Raw genomic sequence first — 16,711 nt, 5'->3', positions numbered from 1 at the left:
AGCTCTATGTCAAAGAGAACTAAGATTAGGTATAAAGACTGGCATTAAAAGGAAATTGGTTTATATCAATTATTTTCTTACTCTAGATATGCCTGAGGGAAGAGCCTCTTGTGAAGTATACAATCAGAAGGTCTTTGGATCAGACTCACGTTTCATGTTCTACATCGCAGGAGCTCTGTATTCTTCCTGACTTAAGAGTGGACCTCATATATTTCTTAAAGTTCCCCAGGTAGATACATAGTATTTCCTTTATAATATTCGTGTCTCCCTCCATCCCACTCACCCCAGCCCATAATAGATACAGGTGTATCAGTAATTGAAGGAGTGAGCATGTGCTAATGATGTCAGTGGACATCCACCAGACCCCTGGATTCTCGAAATAACAAACATGAGCAGGATTGAGATTTGCCGATTTGCCGGAACAAGCCCATCAGGCAAGACAAAGCGCTGAGATGTTATCAGTTTCTTTCTTTCTTTCTTTTTTTTTTTTTTACAAGTTTTGACTGTTATGGGTCTTCGTTTCTGTGTGGGCTTTCTCTAGTTACGGCGTCTGGGCTTCTTATTGCAGTGGCTTCTCGTCACAGAGCACAGGCTGTAGGATGCGTGAGCCTCAGTAGTAGTGGGACCTGGGCTTATTTGCCCTGTATTATGTGGGATCTCTCAGACCAGGGATCGAACCAGTGTCTCCTATATTGCAAGGCAGATTCTTAACCACTGGGCCACCAGGGAAGTGCTATTATTGATTTCTGATCACTTAGCTCTTCTTCTCACAACAAACATAATAACTAATGCATTTCATTGTCCTGAGGATTAATTGTGCTGTTCTGTTCTTTGTCAAAGTCCTAAAATATTAAACTCTTAATTTGTTATTATGGGATTCCAGCGTGCAGTTGTCTGGATTTCCAGCCTGTGATCTTCTATTTCTGACTGCCTGCTTTGTGGACTTTAAGCTTCAGCATTGGATGCAGAGACAACATCAGTGATATGGTGACTACTTGACTAGCTCCCACGATTATGTAAGATCACTCCTTTTGACAAATTCGTTGATCTCTATACTCCTAACTAGAGTTTCTGGTTGAATCTTGACCGATACACTTAATAAAACTTTGGATATCCTATAGATTTTAGGTTTTTTTTTTTTTCTTAAATGAATTAGAGAGGAATATATTTAATTTCGGAGAAGGTAATGGCAAGCCACTCCAGTACTCTTGCCTAGAAAATCCCATGGATGGAGCAGCCTGGTAGGCTGCAGTCTGTGGGGTCGCTAAGGGTCGAACACAACTGAGCGACTTCACTTTCACTTTTCACTTTCACACATTGGAGAAGGAAATGGCAACCCACCCCAGCGTTCTTGCCTGGAGAATCCCAGGGTCGGGGGAGCCTGGTGGGCTTCCGTCTATGGGGTCGCACAGAGTCGGACACGACTGAAGTGACTTAGCAGCAGCAGCAGCAGCATATTTAATTTACTTATGTATTTGTTTATGTATTAAACCATGTAATATTAAACCATTACCATTGTACATGGTAGTTTATATCACTTAGTAGGCAAGATCATGTAGATTGGAATATATAGAGAGGTCTATTCCTTATGTATTATGTATATTGCATTATACAGTATTATTTAAGGATTATATATTAATGTATATTATCATATGCTGTGGTAAATCGTTTCAATTGTGTATGACTCTTTGCAGCCCCCCATGCCCCACCCCCACCCCTGTGCCCCTGGCTCCTGTGTCCATGGGATTCTCCAGGCAAGAACACTGGAGTGGGTTGCCATTTCCTTCTCCAATGTGTGAAAGTGAAAAGTGAAAGTGAAGTCGCTCAGTCATGTCCGACCCTTAGCGACCCCATGGACTGCAGCCTACCAGGCTCCTCCATCCATGGGATTTTCTAGGCAATAGTATTGGAGTGGCTTGCCATTGCCTTCTCCGGGGAAGCCCGTATATTATGCCTATTTTTAAATCTTTAAATATCCTATCCAGATAGTTATTATATAAATATTAAACAAAGATTCTAGTTGTTTGTTTAAACTTAATATTGTATAAGCGAAGTAGAACAGATTTTATTTGTATTCAATTAAATACATATAGACTATAAAGATAGCATCATAAGGTGATAGTAATTTTAACAATATACTGAATGTAAATGCTTAGTGTTTTAAATTGATCTAAATTCTCTTAACTAGAAAGATTACAGAGACCTAGTACATTTCTAGTAAATATATTTGAAAACACATATTTCTTTTGCTATAAGATTTAGTATATAGGAGATTTGAAAAAAGTACAAAATTTAAATATTGCCTTTTTGTTTGTAATTAAAATATGCATCCTAATATATAGGAAAGCATATTTTCAGAAAATAATTCACCATCTTCCAGAGGACTGCTCATTATCTTCTGTTCTGATATCAGGTTATCACTGACATAACATTTCCTGCTTGTGTACTAACAGAATTTTGAAATATTTTATAGTTCCCTCAGAGATAAAAATATAAAAGAAATCTGTTAGGCCACTACAAAAAGTAAGACTTAAAAAGAGTATACACTGTTTTAAGTAAATGCTTTCAGTACAAGTGAATTTGACCATGTCCTTGTGACTTTAATCTAACATAATTGATTACTGGTTGGCAAATTAGAGTATCAGTTGGAAACTTGTACCCACGTAGAAATAAAAATAGATTTATATTTTCCAATAGGCTTCTGGCAAAAAATAATTAAAATGTTTTATAAATTTGAATATATGTTAAATAACATACAAAGGTTAATTTCAGTTCAGTTCAGTCCAGTCGCTCAGTCATGTCCGACTCTTTGTGACCCCATGAATCTTAGTCCTACTTATTTTATTAAAATATGTCACATTGATCTATCAGAGGTAAAAGTTACATTTTTTACTTTTTCTTCCTTGAAACCATGCTGTAGAAACATATGGGTCATCAACTGACTAGAGTACCCTTGATCAATGACAGTGGCTAGAGGGAATGACCTGCCCTTATCATCTTCTGTTCAGTTCAGTCGCTCAGTCGTGTCTGACTCTCTGCGACCCCATGAATCACAGCACGCCAGGCCTCCCTGTCCATCACCAACTCCCGGAGTACACTCAAACTCATGTCCACAGAGTTGGTGATGCCATCCAGCCATCTCATTCTCCGTCGTCCCCTTCTCCTCACGCCCCCAACCTTTCCTAGCATCAGAGTCTTTTCCAGTGAGTCAACTCGTCACATGAGGTGGCCAAAGTATTGGAGTTTCAGCTTTAGCATCAGTCCCTCCAATGAACACCCAGGATTGATCTCCTTTAGAATGGACTGGTTGGATCTCCTCAGACTCATGAGCAAATGGCTGGCAAATAAATTCACGAGTAGGTCATTAAGATTTTCTGTGTGTTAGTTCCTCAGTCATGTCCAACTCTTTGTGACCCCATGGACTGTAGCCCACTAGGCTTCTCTCTCCGTGGAATTTTCCATGCAAGAATACTGGAGTGTGTGGCCATTTCCTTCTCCCAGAGATCTTCCTGACCCAGGGATTGAACCCAGATCTCCTGCATTGCAGGTAGATTGTTTACCATCTATGCCACCTGGGGATTTCTACCATTTTATTAATCTAAGGACTCAACCTGGCATTAGAAATTCTACATAATTTGACTCCTAAGTTCTTACACACTTCTTACATGCCTCCTTGTATATCTAGCAGTAGAGCATACTTACAGTTGATTCCCTCATGTCCTCTCTTTCCTCTACTATTTGCTTAAGCTATTCCTTCTGACTGAAATATGTATTGCTTCCTTTTGTTCATCTTGCCTCTCAAAGTACTTTCTGTCACTTAAGACTGATTTGAAATCCAGCATCTAGAGGAATACTTGATTCTTGTTTACCCTGTCATTTGAATTAATTGGTAGAAATTAGGGTTGTTGGTTCTGCTGGTGGAGACAACATTCTTCCATAATGGGAACTTATTAGAAAAATTCTTTGTAAAGTATAATAACATAATAAAACAATTCAGAAAATGAAGTACTTAACAAGAGTCAAGTTTTAATCATTCTATATAGAATTATGTTGCATCTAAATGAAAACTACAGCAATCTTGCCAATGAGAATGGTATAGTGTGTGTATTAGTCGCTTAGTCGTGTCCAACTCTTTGCAACCCCATGGACTGTATCCCACTAGGCTTCTCTGTCCATGGGATTCTCCAAGCAAGAATACTGGAGTGGATTATCGTTCCCTTCTCCAGAGGATCTTCCCTGCCCAGGGATCTGACCCTGGTCTCCTGCATTGCAGGCAGATTCTTTACCATTTGAGCTACAGGGAAGTCCTGAGAATGATATAAACCCAAAGGAAAAGTGCAGCCACTAATTTCATTGTAATTGAATTCGATCTTATACTTCCATTTGAAGTCATTAAAGTAACCTTGCTCCAAGATACAGCTGTGTGGTGCAGTATTATCTCATTCTCCACCGTTCATTTCTTAATATCCTTTTTAGGAAATGTATGTGATTGGGATGGTATTTTTTCCCTCTAATATATGCTTTAATGAAGAGTTGAAAATATGCTTAAAATACCACTATAATAACAGTCATGTATGGATGTAAGAGGTGGACCATAAAGAAAGCTGAGTGCCAAAGAATTGATGCTTTTGAACTGTGGTGTTGGAGAAGACTCTTGAGAATCCTTTGGACAGTAAGGAGCTCAAACCAGTCAATCCTAAAGGAAATTAGTCCTAAATATTCATTGGAAGGACTGATGCTAAACTTGAAGCTCCAATACTTCGGCCACCTCATGTGAAAAACTAACTCATTTGAAAAGACCCTGATGCTGGGAAAAATTGAAGGTAGGAGGAGAAGGGGACAACAGAGGATCAGATGGTTGGATGGCATCACTGACTCATGGACATGAGTCTGAGCAAACTGGGAGAGATGGTGAGGGAATGGGAAGCCTGGTGTGCTGCAGTCCATGGGGTTCAAAAGAGATAGTTGTATATCATCACCAACTCAATGGACATGGGTTTGAGCAAGCTCCAAGAGTTGGTGATGGATAGGGAAGCCTGGTGTGCTGCAGTTCTTAGCGTTGCAAAGAGTTGGACACAACTGAGTGATTGAACTGAACAGTTAACTATTTCCAATTAAATTTCATGATGACAAAATAGATTTGATATCAGTAATGACTTATTATATGAATTTTAAAATATTGGATTATACTTTAGACTCCTAAACCCAAAAAACCTATTATAAAAATAATTCTCTCATACTTTAGAAGTTCTCCCAAAATATTTTATTTTCTTATTTTGCACTGGATATTTCCATAGAAGATCAGGTCACATACCGGGTAGTTCTTGAAGTCTGCTGTTATATACCTACGTATTGGCATAAAGGAATATGAATTTTGGAAAAAGAACATTTTGCTAATTAATATGTGTGTGTGTGTGTGTGTGTTTTAGGTCTATTGTGACTTTTGTTTCCTAACAATGATCAGGCTAATACAACATAACTTGCATATATTAGTTAAAATTATAATTTCATTTTGATCACACTTACTGAAATCTTTAAATGAATAAATAGCTATTATAATAAAACCTAAAACACAGGGAAATGTTATACTAGAATGACTATATTGTAGAGGACACAAACATGTAAATTGCATGTTTAGTATTCAAGTTATATCAGACACATTTGTGTTTATCATACACAAATTATTATATGGTATAAATGCAGAGTATCAGAAATGTTTTAGGTAAACTAGTTTCATATGATAATAATTTCATATTTTTAATGTGTGCATTACCTCAATAAATATTTCTCAAATTCTAAAAGTAGTAATAATAATTTAATAAATATATATAGACAGTTTTTAATGGGAGATTACTACTGGTCACTTACTATATTTCAATTTTTAAAAAATATTCACAGCAGCACTATAAAAGACAATATTTTTATTCTCATTCTAAAGTTACTGAAAATGATATTAAGAAAGAAAAATAACTTGCTGAGGGTCTCACAGCTATAAATAAGAGAGACAGCCATTTCAGTCCGGCTCAGGGTAAAAAAACCATTCTCTACTGCACCAACAGTTCTGACAACATATAACATGCTTAAGATGGATGTTATTTAATGTTTTAATGTGAGTTATTTAAGTAAAATATCAGTGATATACCTATTGGCATAATGCATATTAAGGTTTTCTAAAGGACTTTGTTGGCTTTGAAACAGATTCTGGAGAAAAGATGTCCAATAAAATAAAGAAGGTATTTTCTCAGGAAAATTAAGTTCAAAATAGTCTAATTGCCTACAAATCATTCTGCAAAAGATGTGTATTGAAAAATATTTAATTTGTAGTTCAATATCTCCCTCTGCTGTTAGAAAGCACTAATGAAAATTGTTTAAGCATACATGTTTACTTAGATGTTTAACTGCCTTTATATACTTAAAACATCAGAATACATTAAAATTTTCATAAGCTTTCTTTTATTCTGTGTTGAAATTGTGATTCTTATATTAAAAATTCCATTCTTAACTCTTAGACATTAAACTGATATATTAATAATTTAAATCATTAATTTGCTCTCCTGAAAGTTTGTCTGTCATAAAGTTGTTTTAGGTATTCATTCTATCAAGCAAGTATTACAAATAAAAGAAGAATGCAAACTTTTTCTGTTATCCCAAATGATAAATGTTTGCATCCATACTAATTTGAATTGGAATACTAACTTTCTTCCATTATAAAATTAAAATTTAGGGAAAAATTTCCAATTTCAAAGATTTGCAGGATAAGAAATTACTGTAGCTAATATACTTTTTAAATAGCTACATAAATAAATTGACAGACTCTAAATACAATTTAAATGAAATTTCCTAATAATGAAGAATAAGAATCACAAACAAAAAACTATGATTACAAGTATTTTTCTTTCTGAAAGTATAACAAAAATATTAAAATGAATATAACATTTTTAAAAATTTTCTGTTAAGTGTTTTATAAGCTATTTCCTAAAATTTTGTTTGTTGTAGTTAGTGGAATTGATAACATTTAATACTCTCTATGTTTATGACAAATAAAAAAACCCAGAAATTTGAAGATTAAATAAGTAGAAAAATTAAGTACTTTTATCAAAGGACAGAGATATATAGCAGTTAAATTAATCCAGATTAATCTAGGTAGGGGAAAGAAGCATAAACTATTTGTAATCTGATGAAATATATTTCATAATGAAATTAATATATTATTTATAGAAATGCTTAATATAATGGTTTAACATAGTGAAAGCTAAACTCTACCTGTTGCTCCCATTTTTACATCTGGTTATGTAATCCTTGACCTCTTTGTAACAGTTTTTGTTCCTTTGATCCCAAGGGCCAAAAACTTTACCAACTCTTCCTTAGCTCCTTCCAGCAATCTAACTATCTGCCAGGGTTCATTGTGTCTTCCTCTGAAAGAAATAACTGCCTCCCCATTTTCTTTTCCACTTAAATCTTCATTGTGATGGTATAGCTATCATTCTACCATGCAGACCTCTAATAAACTTCTCTAATTTCTTCTTCAGCTATTCACTTCCACAGTCACATACTGTTCCTTGTCACAGTTACCAAATGCCTCATCTTTAATACATGAATTTAAGTATGAAACACTCTTTCATGGTTTGATAGTTTATCACCCAGCATCCTGGGAAATAACCGTACAAATCCAAAAAAAAAAAAAAAAAACAACAAAAATAATGAGAAAAAACTTGATACATGCTGTTTGCCAAACTGTCTGGCATAAATATTCCCAGACCATCTAATTAAAAGATAATATTTTGAAATTATTGGGTGTAGAGTTATGAAAAAGAAGCACAGAATCACACAGTCAAACCAATTCCAGCACGCAACTAATCTCTCTGACTACAGTCTGCATTCCAGTCTCCCTGTTTGTTTAAATATTCCCATTACAGCTTATTTTAAACCCCATATGAATTTCTAGTTAATTTTTATAGCCCAGTTTATCTTAATTTCCTATAATAAAAATAAATGTCTTGCTTGCCTGCACTTCAGTGCAGTTATTTCCAGCCAGGAATCTGTCCTCTTCACAGTGATTAAAATGTCCTATCTCTGTACACTGTGGTGGTTACAAATTTTAAAGTCCCTCACTTCTAGTTATGGAAATAGGGAAAGAGAGAGAGAATGTGAAAGATTGCAGGAGCATTATAAGGCAGACCCAGAAGTGGTATATATTATTTTCACTACATTACATTGGAGGTCTGGATGAGCTAGATATTTGGTAGAAACTATATGTATATGTCACTAGTTAGAGAAGGAAATGACAACCCACTCCAGTATTCTTGCCTGGAGAATCCCGTGGACAAAGGAGCCTGGTAGGCTACAGACCATGGGGTCGCAGAGTCGGACACAACTGAGTGGCTAAAAAACAGCAACAGCAGTCACTAGTACATTTTGTTTATTGCAACTGACTGATTTGTTTTTGAAAGTTGTTCTTCAGTCGCTAAGTCATGTCCAACTTGTTGCAATCCCATGGACTGTAGCATGTCAGGCTTCCTTGTCCTTCACTCTCTCCAAGAGTTTGCTCAAATTCATGGCCATTGACTTGGAGATGCTATCTAACCATATTATCCTCTGCTGCCCTCTTTTGCGTTCAATCTTTCCAAACATCTTGTTCTTTGCCAGTGAGGTGGCTCTTTGCTTCAGGTGGCCAAAGTATTGGAGTTTCAGTTTTTAAATAACAGTGTTTATATTTTGTATTGTCTTTGATTAATAATCACAGAACGGTTGTTGCTTTTTTTTTTTTTCTGATGAAACATGTTATGTTCCTATTTTACCTCAATTTGAGAGACTATGTGATGAAATTCCCTTCGAGACCAGGGGAAAAAAAAAAGAAAGCTATGGAAAACTGTGTCTGCCATGAAGAAGAATAAGGATGATGAGAAATATAAAAGGTAAAACGTGAGGACCATAGATCTTTGCTGCTTTACGCCTCTTCTCAACTCATTGCTTAACCTTGAAGAAGGGCATGTACGATAATCCAAGTAAATACCAAATAACATAGAACATGGAATCAACTAGCGATAACTTTTTTATGGATATGTGGAGGGGGTCATAAATCCTTAAAACTCACATCCATCTATGTAACTATATTCATAACTGTGGAAGGGTGATATAAGCCTAAGTAAATACTCATGTCTGAACTCTCTTGTGATTTTTAAGATATAATGAAGTTCTCATGCACTTTTAGGAGATGATTTATAGAAAATAGAAATTTAAAAAATGGTTGATTTGTAATTTGGGGACATAGTTTGATTTGAGAATCTAATACTCCACATAGAATTGATTTTTGTGTTGACATTTATGGAAAAATGAGTCATAATGTGGCTTGATTGTGTGTATGTATTTGTGATAGTGGGGTGCTTTTTGTGAAAAAAATGAAATATATATGAGATTCTGATAATTGCAGTTGTCATTACTAAACATTTGGAAGGAAACTAAGCTTGTGATCTATACCCAGTGAAGATTAGCTGCTTTTGTATATTCCATATCCTCACAATACCATGGCCAAGTGTAACTGAAGATCTCTTTTCAATTTTCTTCTAGAACTGAAGTACTTGAAAACACATAATGAATCAAGCTACAAAACCTCCATGGTAAGCTTTTTCTTTTTCTCTTTTTTTAAAGGTTAGCCTGTGTTGCACAATCCAAGAAGAGATTTAAGATCCTGAGGACCTGCCTCCCCTCAGGTTAGTGTTTTTCTTTATGGTAAAGTTTTAAAAATAGAGGTACATGAAAGGAATTTTAGCAATAAAAATATATAGAGAAGACTGTCTACTCCCAAGTTGACTCTGGAGAAGCTATGCACATGGTGTGGAAGTGTGGATCTTGTAACCCCCAAAACCCTGAGTAATGCCTAAGGTAACATGGGTTTCCCCAATTTGTGTCCAGGAGAAGACATCTTAGAATGGAAAAATTGAGGGCATAGCAGACTAATTTGAGTGAAAGCTTTGAAATTTTACTCTTGTTTTATTTCCATTTTCACTTAAGAGTTTTGCCTGCTCATTTCTCCAAGATGCAGAAATTGGCAGCCTTAGCGGAGGGTGGTAGGTCTGGGTGGACATCAGATAACAGGTAAGCTGTAGAAAGTACAAATTGACTGACCAGCTGTCATCCGTCCCTCTGCACTCTGTGTCTCGTGTCTCCCAGGGAGTAGACAGTACCTCCAATACCAGAAAGTTGACCTGTGCACTGGCCACTCAAGATTACTGATGGTGGTTTTGTGGTTCCTGGCACTCTTCTGTCTGTGTTTAAAGCCTCTTCTCTCTCTAGATGAGTTGCTAAATAGCTTAAATTTTATTTAAAGTTAATTATTCTTATTTAGTTGGGACTGCTTCACATTTAGGAACCCAAATGGGAAAAAAGGATGTTGAGCTTCTTTATATCTCTACACAGAACCCCACTTACTCTGCCACCATTTGCTTGCATCCAAAAACAAGAGGGTCTGTGTGTGTGTCTCTATGCCACCCCATTCACACACAGAGACCATATTGTTTTTGGATGCATGCAAATTGGGATTGGCCTAGTAAAGAGAGGTCACTTCCCTGGTGGCTCAGATGGTAAAGAATCTGCCTATGATACAGGAAACCTGGATTCAATCCCTGGGTTGGGAAGATCCCCTGGAGAAGGAAAGAGGAACCCATGCCAGGATTCTTGCCTGGAGAATCCCATGGACAGAGGAGCCTGGTGGGCTACAGTCCATAGGGTTGCAAAGAGTTGAGCACAATTGAGCAACTAACATTTTTGTTTTCACTTTCACTGGTAGGAAAGGCAGTACTTCATTGATGCTAAGTGATCTGTTATTCCTCCAGCATTTTCAGATGCTTAAAGCTGACCCTTTAACTTGAGGTGTAAATTGTGACCTATTTTATGTTCCTGCTCTACTTCAATTTCTGTGATATGGAAAACTGTGTTTCTGCAGCTTCCTACTTCTCTTTCTTCCTCTTGGAGCTTCTTTCTGAGGTCTTTTCTGGTCTTATGCTTCCAAGAAGGTTTTGAGGACAAAGAACTTTTAAAATGGCTACAGACCTCTTAGTTCCCTCTTAGCAAAACATTTGGTTCACGGCAACTCTTGGAGAGATTTCCTTGGAAGACTGTGGACATTGTAGTCATTGTTCATGGAGTTCTCTTCTCTTACTCTTTCATTAGAGACCTGTGTTTTATAGTGTTCAACTGGAATTTCTAGGTTTGTGTTTGGCTTATGTCCATATCCATCATTTCAAAATCAAGGGCACACGTTATGAGTGGTCTCCTTGAGCCCCTTCTCAGCACAAATTAGAAAAAAATAAACTGTGTATTTCTCCTTTCCATGGGAATTAAGAAAATGCCACAGAATTACAACATTTTCCAAAGAAGTAATCTATGCCTTCAGAATATACGTTTATACCTGAAGGCTTATGATGACTCTGGTTTCAAAACAGATTTCTGCACCTTTATTGTTTGTCTTATGGATGTTTAGTTCAGTTCAGTTCAGTTCAGTTCAGTCGCTCAGTCGTGTCCGACTCTCTGCAACCCCATGAATCACAGCACGCCAGTCCTCCCTGTCCATCACCAACTCCCGGAGTTCACTCAAACTCATGTCCACAGAGTTGGTGATGCCATCCAGCCATCTCATTCTCTGTCGTCCCCTTCTCCTCCCGCCCCCAACCTTTCCCAGCATCAGAGTCTTTTCCAGTGAGTCAACTCGTCGCATGAGGTGGCCAAAGTATTGCAGTTTCAGCTTCAGCATCAGTCCCTCCAATGAACACCCAGGATCGATCTCCCTTAGAATGGACTGGTTGGATCTCCTTGAGGTACAAGGGACTCTCAAGAGTCTTCTCCAACACCACAGTTCAAAAGCATCAATTCTTCGGCAATCAGCTTTCTTCACAGTCCAACTCTCACAACCACACATGACCACGGGAAAAACCATTGCCTTGACTAGATGGACCTTGGTTGGCCAAGTAATGTCTCTGCTTTTTAATATATTATCAAGGTTGGTCATAACTTTCCTTCCAAGGAGTAAGCGTCTTTTAATTTCATGGCTGCAGTCAGCATCTGCAGTGATTTTGGAGCCCAAAAAAATAAAGTCTGACACTGTTTCCACTGTTTTTCCATCTATTTCCCATGAAGTGATGGGACCAGATGCCTTGATCTTTGTTTTCTGAATGTTGAGCTTCAAGCCAACCTTTTCACTCTCCTCTTTCACTTTCATCGAGGCTTTTGAGTTCTTCTTCACTTTCTGCCATAAGGGTAGTGTCATCTGCATATCTGAGATTATTGATATTTCTCCCAGCAATCTTGATTCCAGCTTGTGCTTCTTCCAGCCCAGCGTTCATCATGATGTACTCTGTGAAAGTGCTACACTCAATATGCCAGCAAATTTGGAAAACTCAGCAGTGGCCACAGGACTGGAAAAGGTCAGTCTTTATTCCAATCCCAAAGAAAGGCAATGCCAAAGAATGCTCAAACTACCGCACAATTGCACTCATCTCACACGCTAGTAAAGTCATGCTCAAAATTCTCCAAGCCAGGCTTGAGCAATATGTGAACCGTGAACTCCCAGATGTTCAAGCAGGTTTTAGAAAAGGCAGAGGCACCAGAGATCAAATTGCCAACATCCGCTGGATCATGGAGAAAGCAAGAGAGTTCCATAAAAACATCTATTTCTGCTTCATTGACTATGCCAAAGCCTTTGACTGTGTGAATCACAATAAACTGTGGAAAATCCTGAAAGAGATGGGAATCCCAGACCACCTGACCTGCCTCTTGAGAAACCTGTATGCAGGTCAGGAAGCAACAGGCAGAACTGTACATGGAACAACCGACTGGTTCCAAATAGGAAAAGGAGTGCGTCAAGGCTGTATATTGTCACCTTATGTAACTTATGTATGTTAAGTACCGCTTTGTTTTGGGTATGGGGATCCTTGCCAAATATTTCCTTATCATGGTGTTCTGATACCTCAGCCAAAATGATTTGTAACAAGTCACATTTTAACAGTGTGTTACAATATTAAAATTAAATGATATTGTGATATCATCTAAGAACTTTAACTCAACTTTTACACCTGAGTTCCAATTAAATATCAGTTTGATTCGATGTGCATTCTTTTGTCAAGTAAATACTTGTCTGTGTTATTTATTATGTCATTTTAGCTCCAGAAGGTATAGAAGAAATTCTACAGCAGAAATAAGTGTGATAGAATGTATAGGAGATACAGAGTGGGGAAAAAGAAGACTTAAAACCAAAATAATATGTGACAGGTAAAAAAGAAAATATAGGGAAGGACATGTCCTCGTCAAATCTGTCATGACCTTCTTCTGAGCATGGAGGGATGTATTAGAAAATTTAAATGGAAATCCAAAGGCCAGGATCTTTTACTTCCATCTCTGTTGGGGGCTGTAGGAAAAGATTATATTTCTATTAAAATCACATGACTGCAACAGTAAATTCCTGCATGATGCCTTCTAAAAAGCTAAACAGAACCAACTACCTCATTAAAAGCCAATGTAGAAATAGATTAGGTGAGATAATCCATAACAAGAATCAAAGGGAATCCAGTGGATTAATCATATATTTAAGTCTTACTCTCCCCATTGGCACAAATTGCATAACCCTTTCCCTATACAGATAGATGCCCTCTTGGAAAGGAAGAGGTAGAGAAAATCTATAAGATTGAGCTTTTATCTCTGTTATAAATAAATAAAGAAACTTAGGTGATAGAATTTTATTTAACACTTGATGTGAACGGTCTTCTTTTGGGAAACTGAAAAATTTGGCATAAGGCAGGAAGTTTTTATAGAACAAAGAATAAAGATGAAGAAAGAGAAAATAGGAAATGCCTGATTGGCTGAGGGTACACAGTCAGTCTTGTTTGCAGTGAGAAAGCCTAGATTTGGCTTGGTGTTTGGGGATTGCCACCCTGGATATACTATACTTCTGATCAAGCAGAGCATTTAGAGGGACACTTTGATTATATGTTTAAACCAATGCTTAATTTTCTTTAAGCCAATGAAGTGGTGCTCTTTATAAATTCATTTTGGTAATACTAACTGAAGGTTGAGAAATATACATCTATAACATAGGAATGTAGATATATATAAACACACAGACACGAACAGAGGTCCTTTTAATATTTTAGCCATGGAAAAAATTCAATAATGCAAAAGTCACTAGGTTACAAAAGAACTGTTGTATTTAAATTGAGTTTCTGCCAGATAGAATAAGTAATGGTTACCTGTTCAGATGATATAAACTTTTTTTCTAATATTTGTGGAGAAAACTTCAAAGATTTTTCATTTGCTTAGTTTCTGAATAGATTTCTCTCTGGATTTTTTTCTTCTGAAGTTTGTACTTTGAAGAAATGTCCCTTAGTTCCTAGAGAAGACTTACATCTCAAAGACACAAAGAAAGAATGAAAGTTCCTCTAAGAAGGACCTTTGTTTCTGGAGCACATAATTTTTACAGTACATTCAAGGGGAGGTTTTCGGATTGAGAAAAAAATAGGGAGGTTTTTTCTGTTCTTCCAGTCTCAATTTTTCAGACAAGTTACACAAGTTGTCTGCAATTTGTAGGACAGATGTTTTTAACTCCTCAAAGAATTAGATTGCAACCCTAATTGCATTTTCTTCATTTTGCTTCTTTACATCGGAGAGAAGTCCTCCAACTAAGATAGAAATCAGATAATACCTACATTCTAGATTAGGAGTTGCTTGCCATTGGAATGTTTCCCTCTGGGTTAATAGTTTCATTTTTTCTTAGAGAAGAAGGCCTAAAAAATAATCATGTTTTAGGTTTTAGTATCAGTTTCTAATTTGGCCAGCTTTAGCTGGGACAACCAACAAATATTCCTGGCAGTACTGAATGACCCGATAAATGAGAGAGATGTCCTTAAAGAGGATGCAAAAGATACTACCCTTCCAAGATGTACAGCCGCTTCCAAAGAGCCAAAAAGACTTAAACCTGAGAACTGACAGGAGTCCATGGGACCCACACTGCAAATAAAGCACAATTCACATTCCTGTCAGGCCATACCTAATTACAGTTGGTGTCAAAGCCACATTTCTTTCCTTGTCATGTCTTTGGGTCCCCAACCAGAAGGTTGAGGTTCCTGCATTTGCAAGAACTGACAGTCTGAGTGTCCCAGGTTAGCAGAAAGCCAAGCCACTTTCTCAGGACACAAAATGAAACAAACAAGAAATCTTTTTAGCCTTCCCTGGAATGGAATATTTATCCCTGGGAAAGAGAATCAATAACCAATACCAGGCAATGTGAAATTTTATCTTCTTCTCTCAACTGGACACTATAGAGATTCGAGAGAGCTCACTTTGGTAAAAATTCTCACTCTTTGCTGATATCTGCTAGTTTTCTTAAGATCCCATCTTAGGATCTCCAAAGTGAGACGGGTTTAAAGCAAGGAATGTAGCCCCAGTAACTAAGAGAATTTGGCATGGTATTTCATCAGTGTTATTTTTAGCTTCTCCTTAATTATTTAAAGGAACAACTGGTAGCAGAGAATTCCCTCGAGTTCTGTTAACCCTGAGAGTTGTTCATATGGGGCTTCCTTCAAGGTTAGATTGGGAGCGTTCGAGTTGGTATTTGACAAAAATTTCAAGGACAGTCTTTTTTTTTTCTCCCTAATGTTCTAGTTGATTGAAAATAAGACACTGTTTTTTTCTGCCAGTGTTTTGATGGTGGACCCCTATGAGGGTGAAGTAGCGGGAGGCGCAGGTGTTTTGTTTCCAGCTTTGCAGCCTGTGCTGTTGTCAAACTTCTGTTTCCAGTCTGTGATTTCTTCAGAGAGGAAAGGCAGTTCAGATAGAAGGTTTGTAGACAGAATATAGACGGATAGAAGGGAGTAGTGGGAATCATGTTAGTATTATAGTCTCTTATTTTCGGTATCTCTTGTTTCTTTAACTTTGCACTAATCTTTCACAATGAATCTTTCAATTAAGCTGTTTTGGAAATTTGAAGTCTTTTGGAGGCTTCTGAATGTCAGTGAAAATAAGTATCCCATTCAGTTTGATTTGAGGAGCCTTGCTTGCAAGTAAGTTTCTTAAATGATTGGCCTTGTATAATTGGAACATTCCCATCATAGCCATTGTAATATGTGTAGATCAGAGGTTAGTATGGAGAATGAAGGGCCTGGGTGTTTGGTGATGTTTATTCCATTACTTCAATCCCTTGTAGTTGCAGTTTTACATAAAGGGAATTTCAAGTTTTCTAATTATGTATGTTGAAGTATGTGTCTTGAAGAACTCTTTGAGTTTTGTCTTGGTAGACAAAACTGTATGCCCATGTCAGGATGAAATAAATATATATACCAAGACTGGAAGGAAGATGTGATAAAAATGAAAAGTCCTTGTGATACACTGAATACTTTCAACCTGATGAGTCCTTAAAGTTTGCTTTGGGGGATGCTAAATTTGTGCTTATATGCATGGACAAATTATGGGCAAAATCAGAAGATGCTGTTTTCAAGGAAATTTCCATCAGATAAAGTTTTGGGTGGAAAGTTTACAAGTCTTACTGTTGTTTTTGCTTGTTTGTTAAAATGTGACATAGTGTGGGCCAGAAGAGAAAGGTACTCATTTCTAAATAAAATAGAGAGTTCCTCTGGAGCTCAGATAGCAAAGGCACACTCAACGTGAGAAAAACACCACCCCCCTCCGATTATGACAAGGTTACCTCAAAGTAGTAGAGAAGGCAATA

This window comes from Moschus berezovskii, chromosome 13 (assembly GCF_049115385.1).
Source record: "Moschus berezovskii isolate FMDL1 chromosome 13, NW_MosBer_1.0, whole genome shotgun sequence".
Lineage (NCBI taxonomy): Eukaryota > Metazoa > Chordata > Mammalia > Artiodactyla > Moschidae > Moschus > Moschus berezovskii.
Note: the sequence above shows the minus strand (reverse complement) of the source record.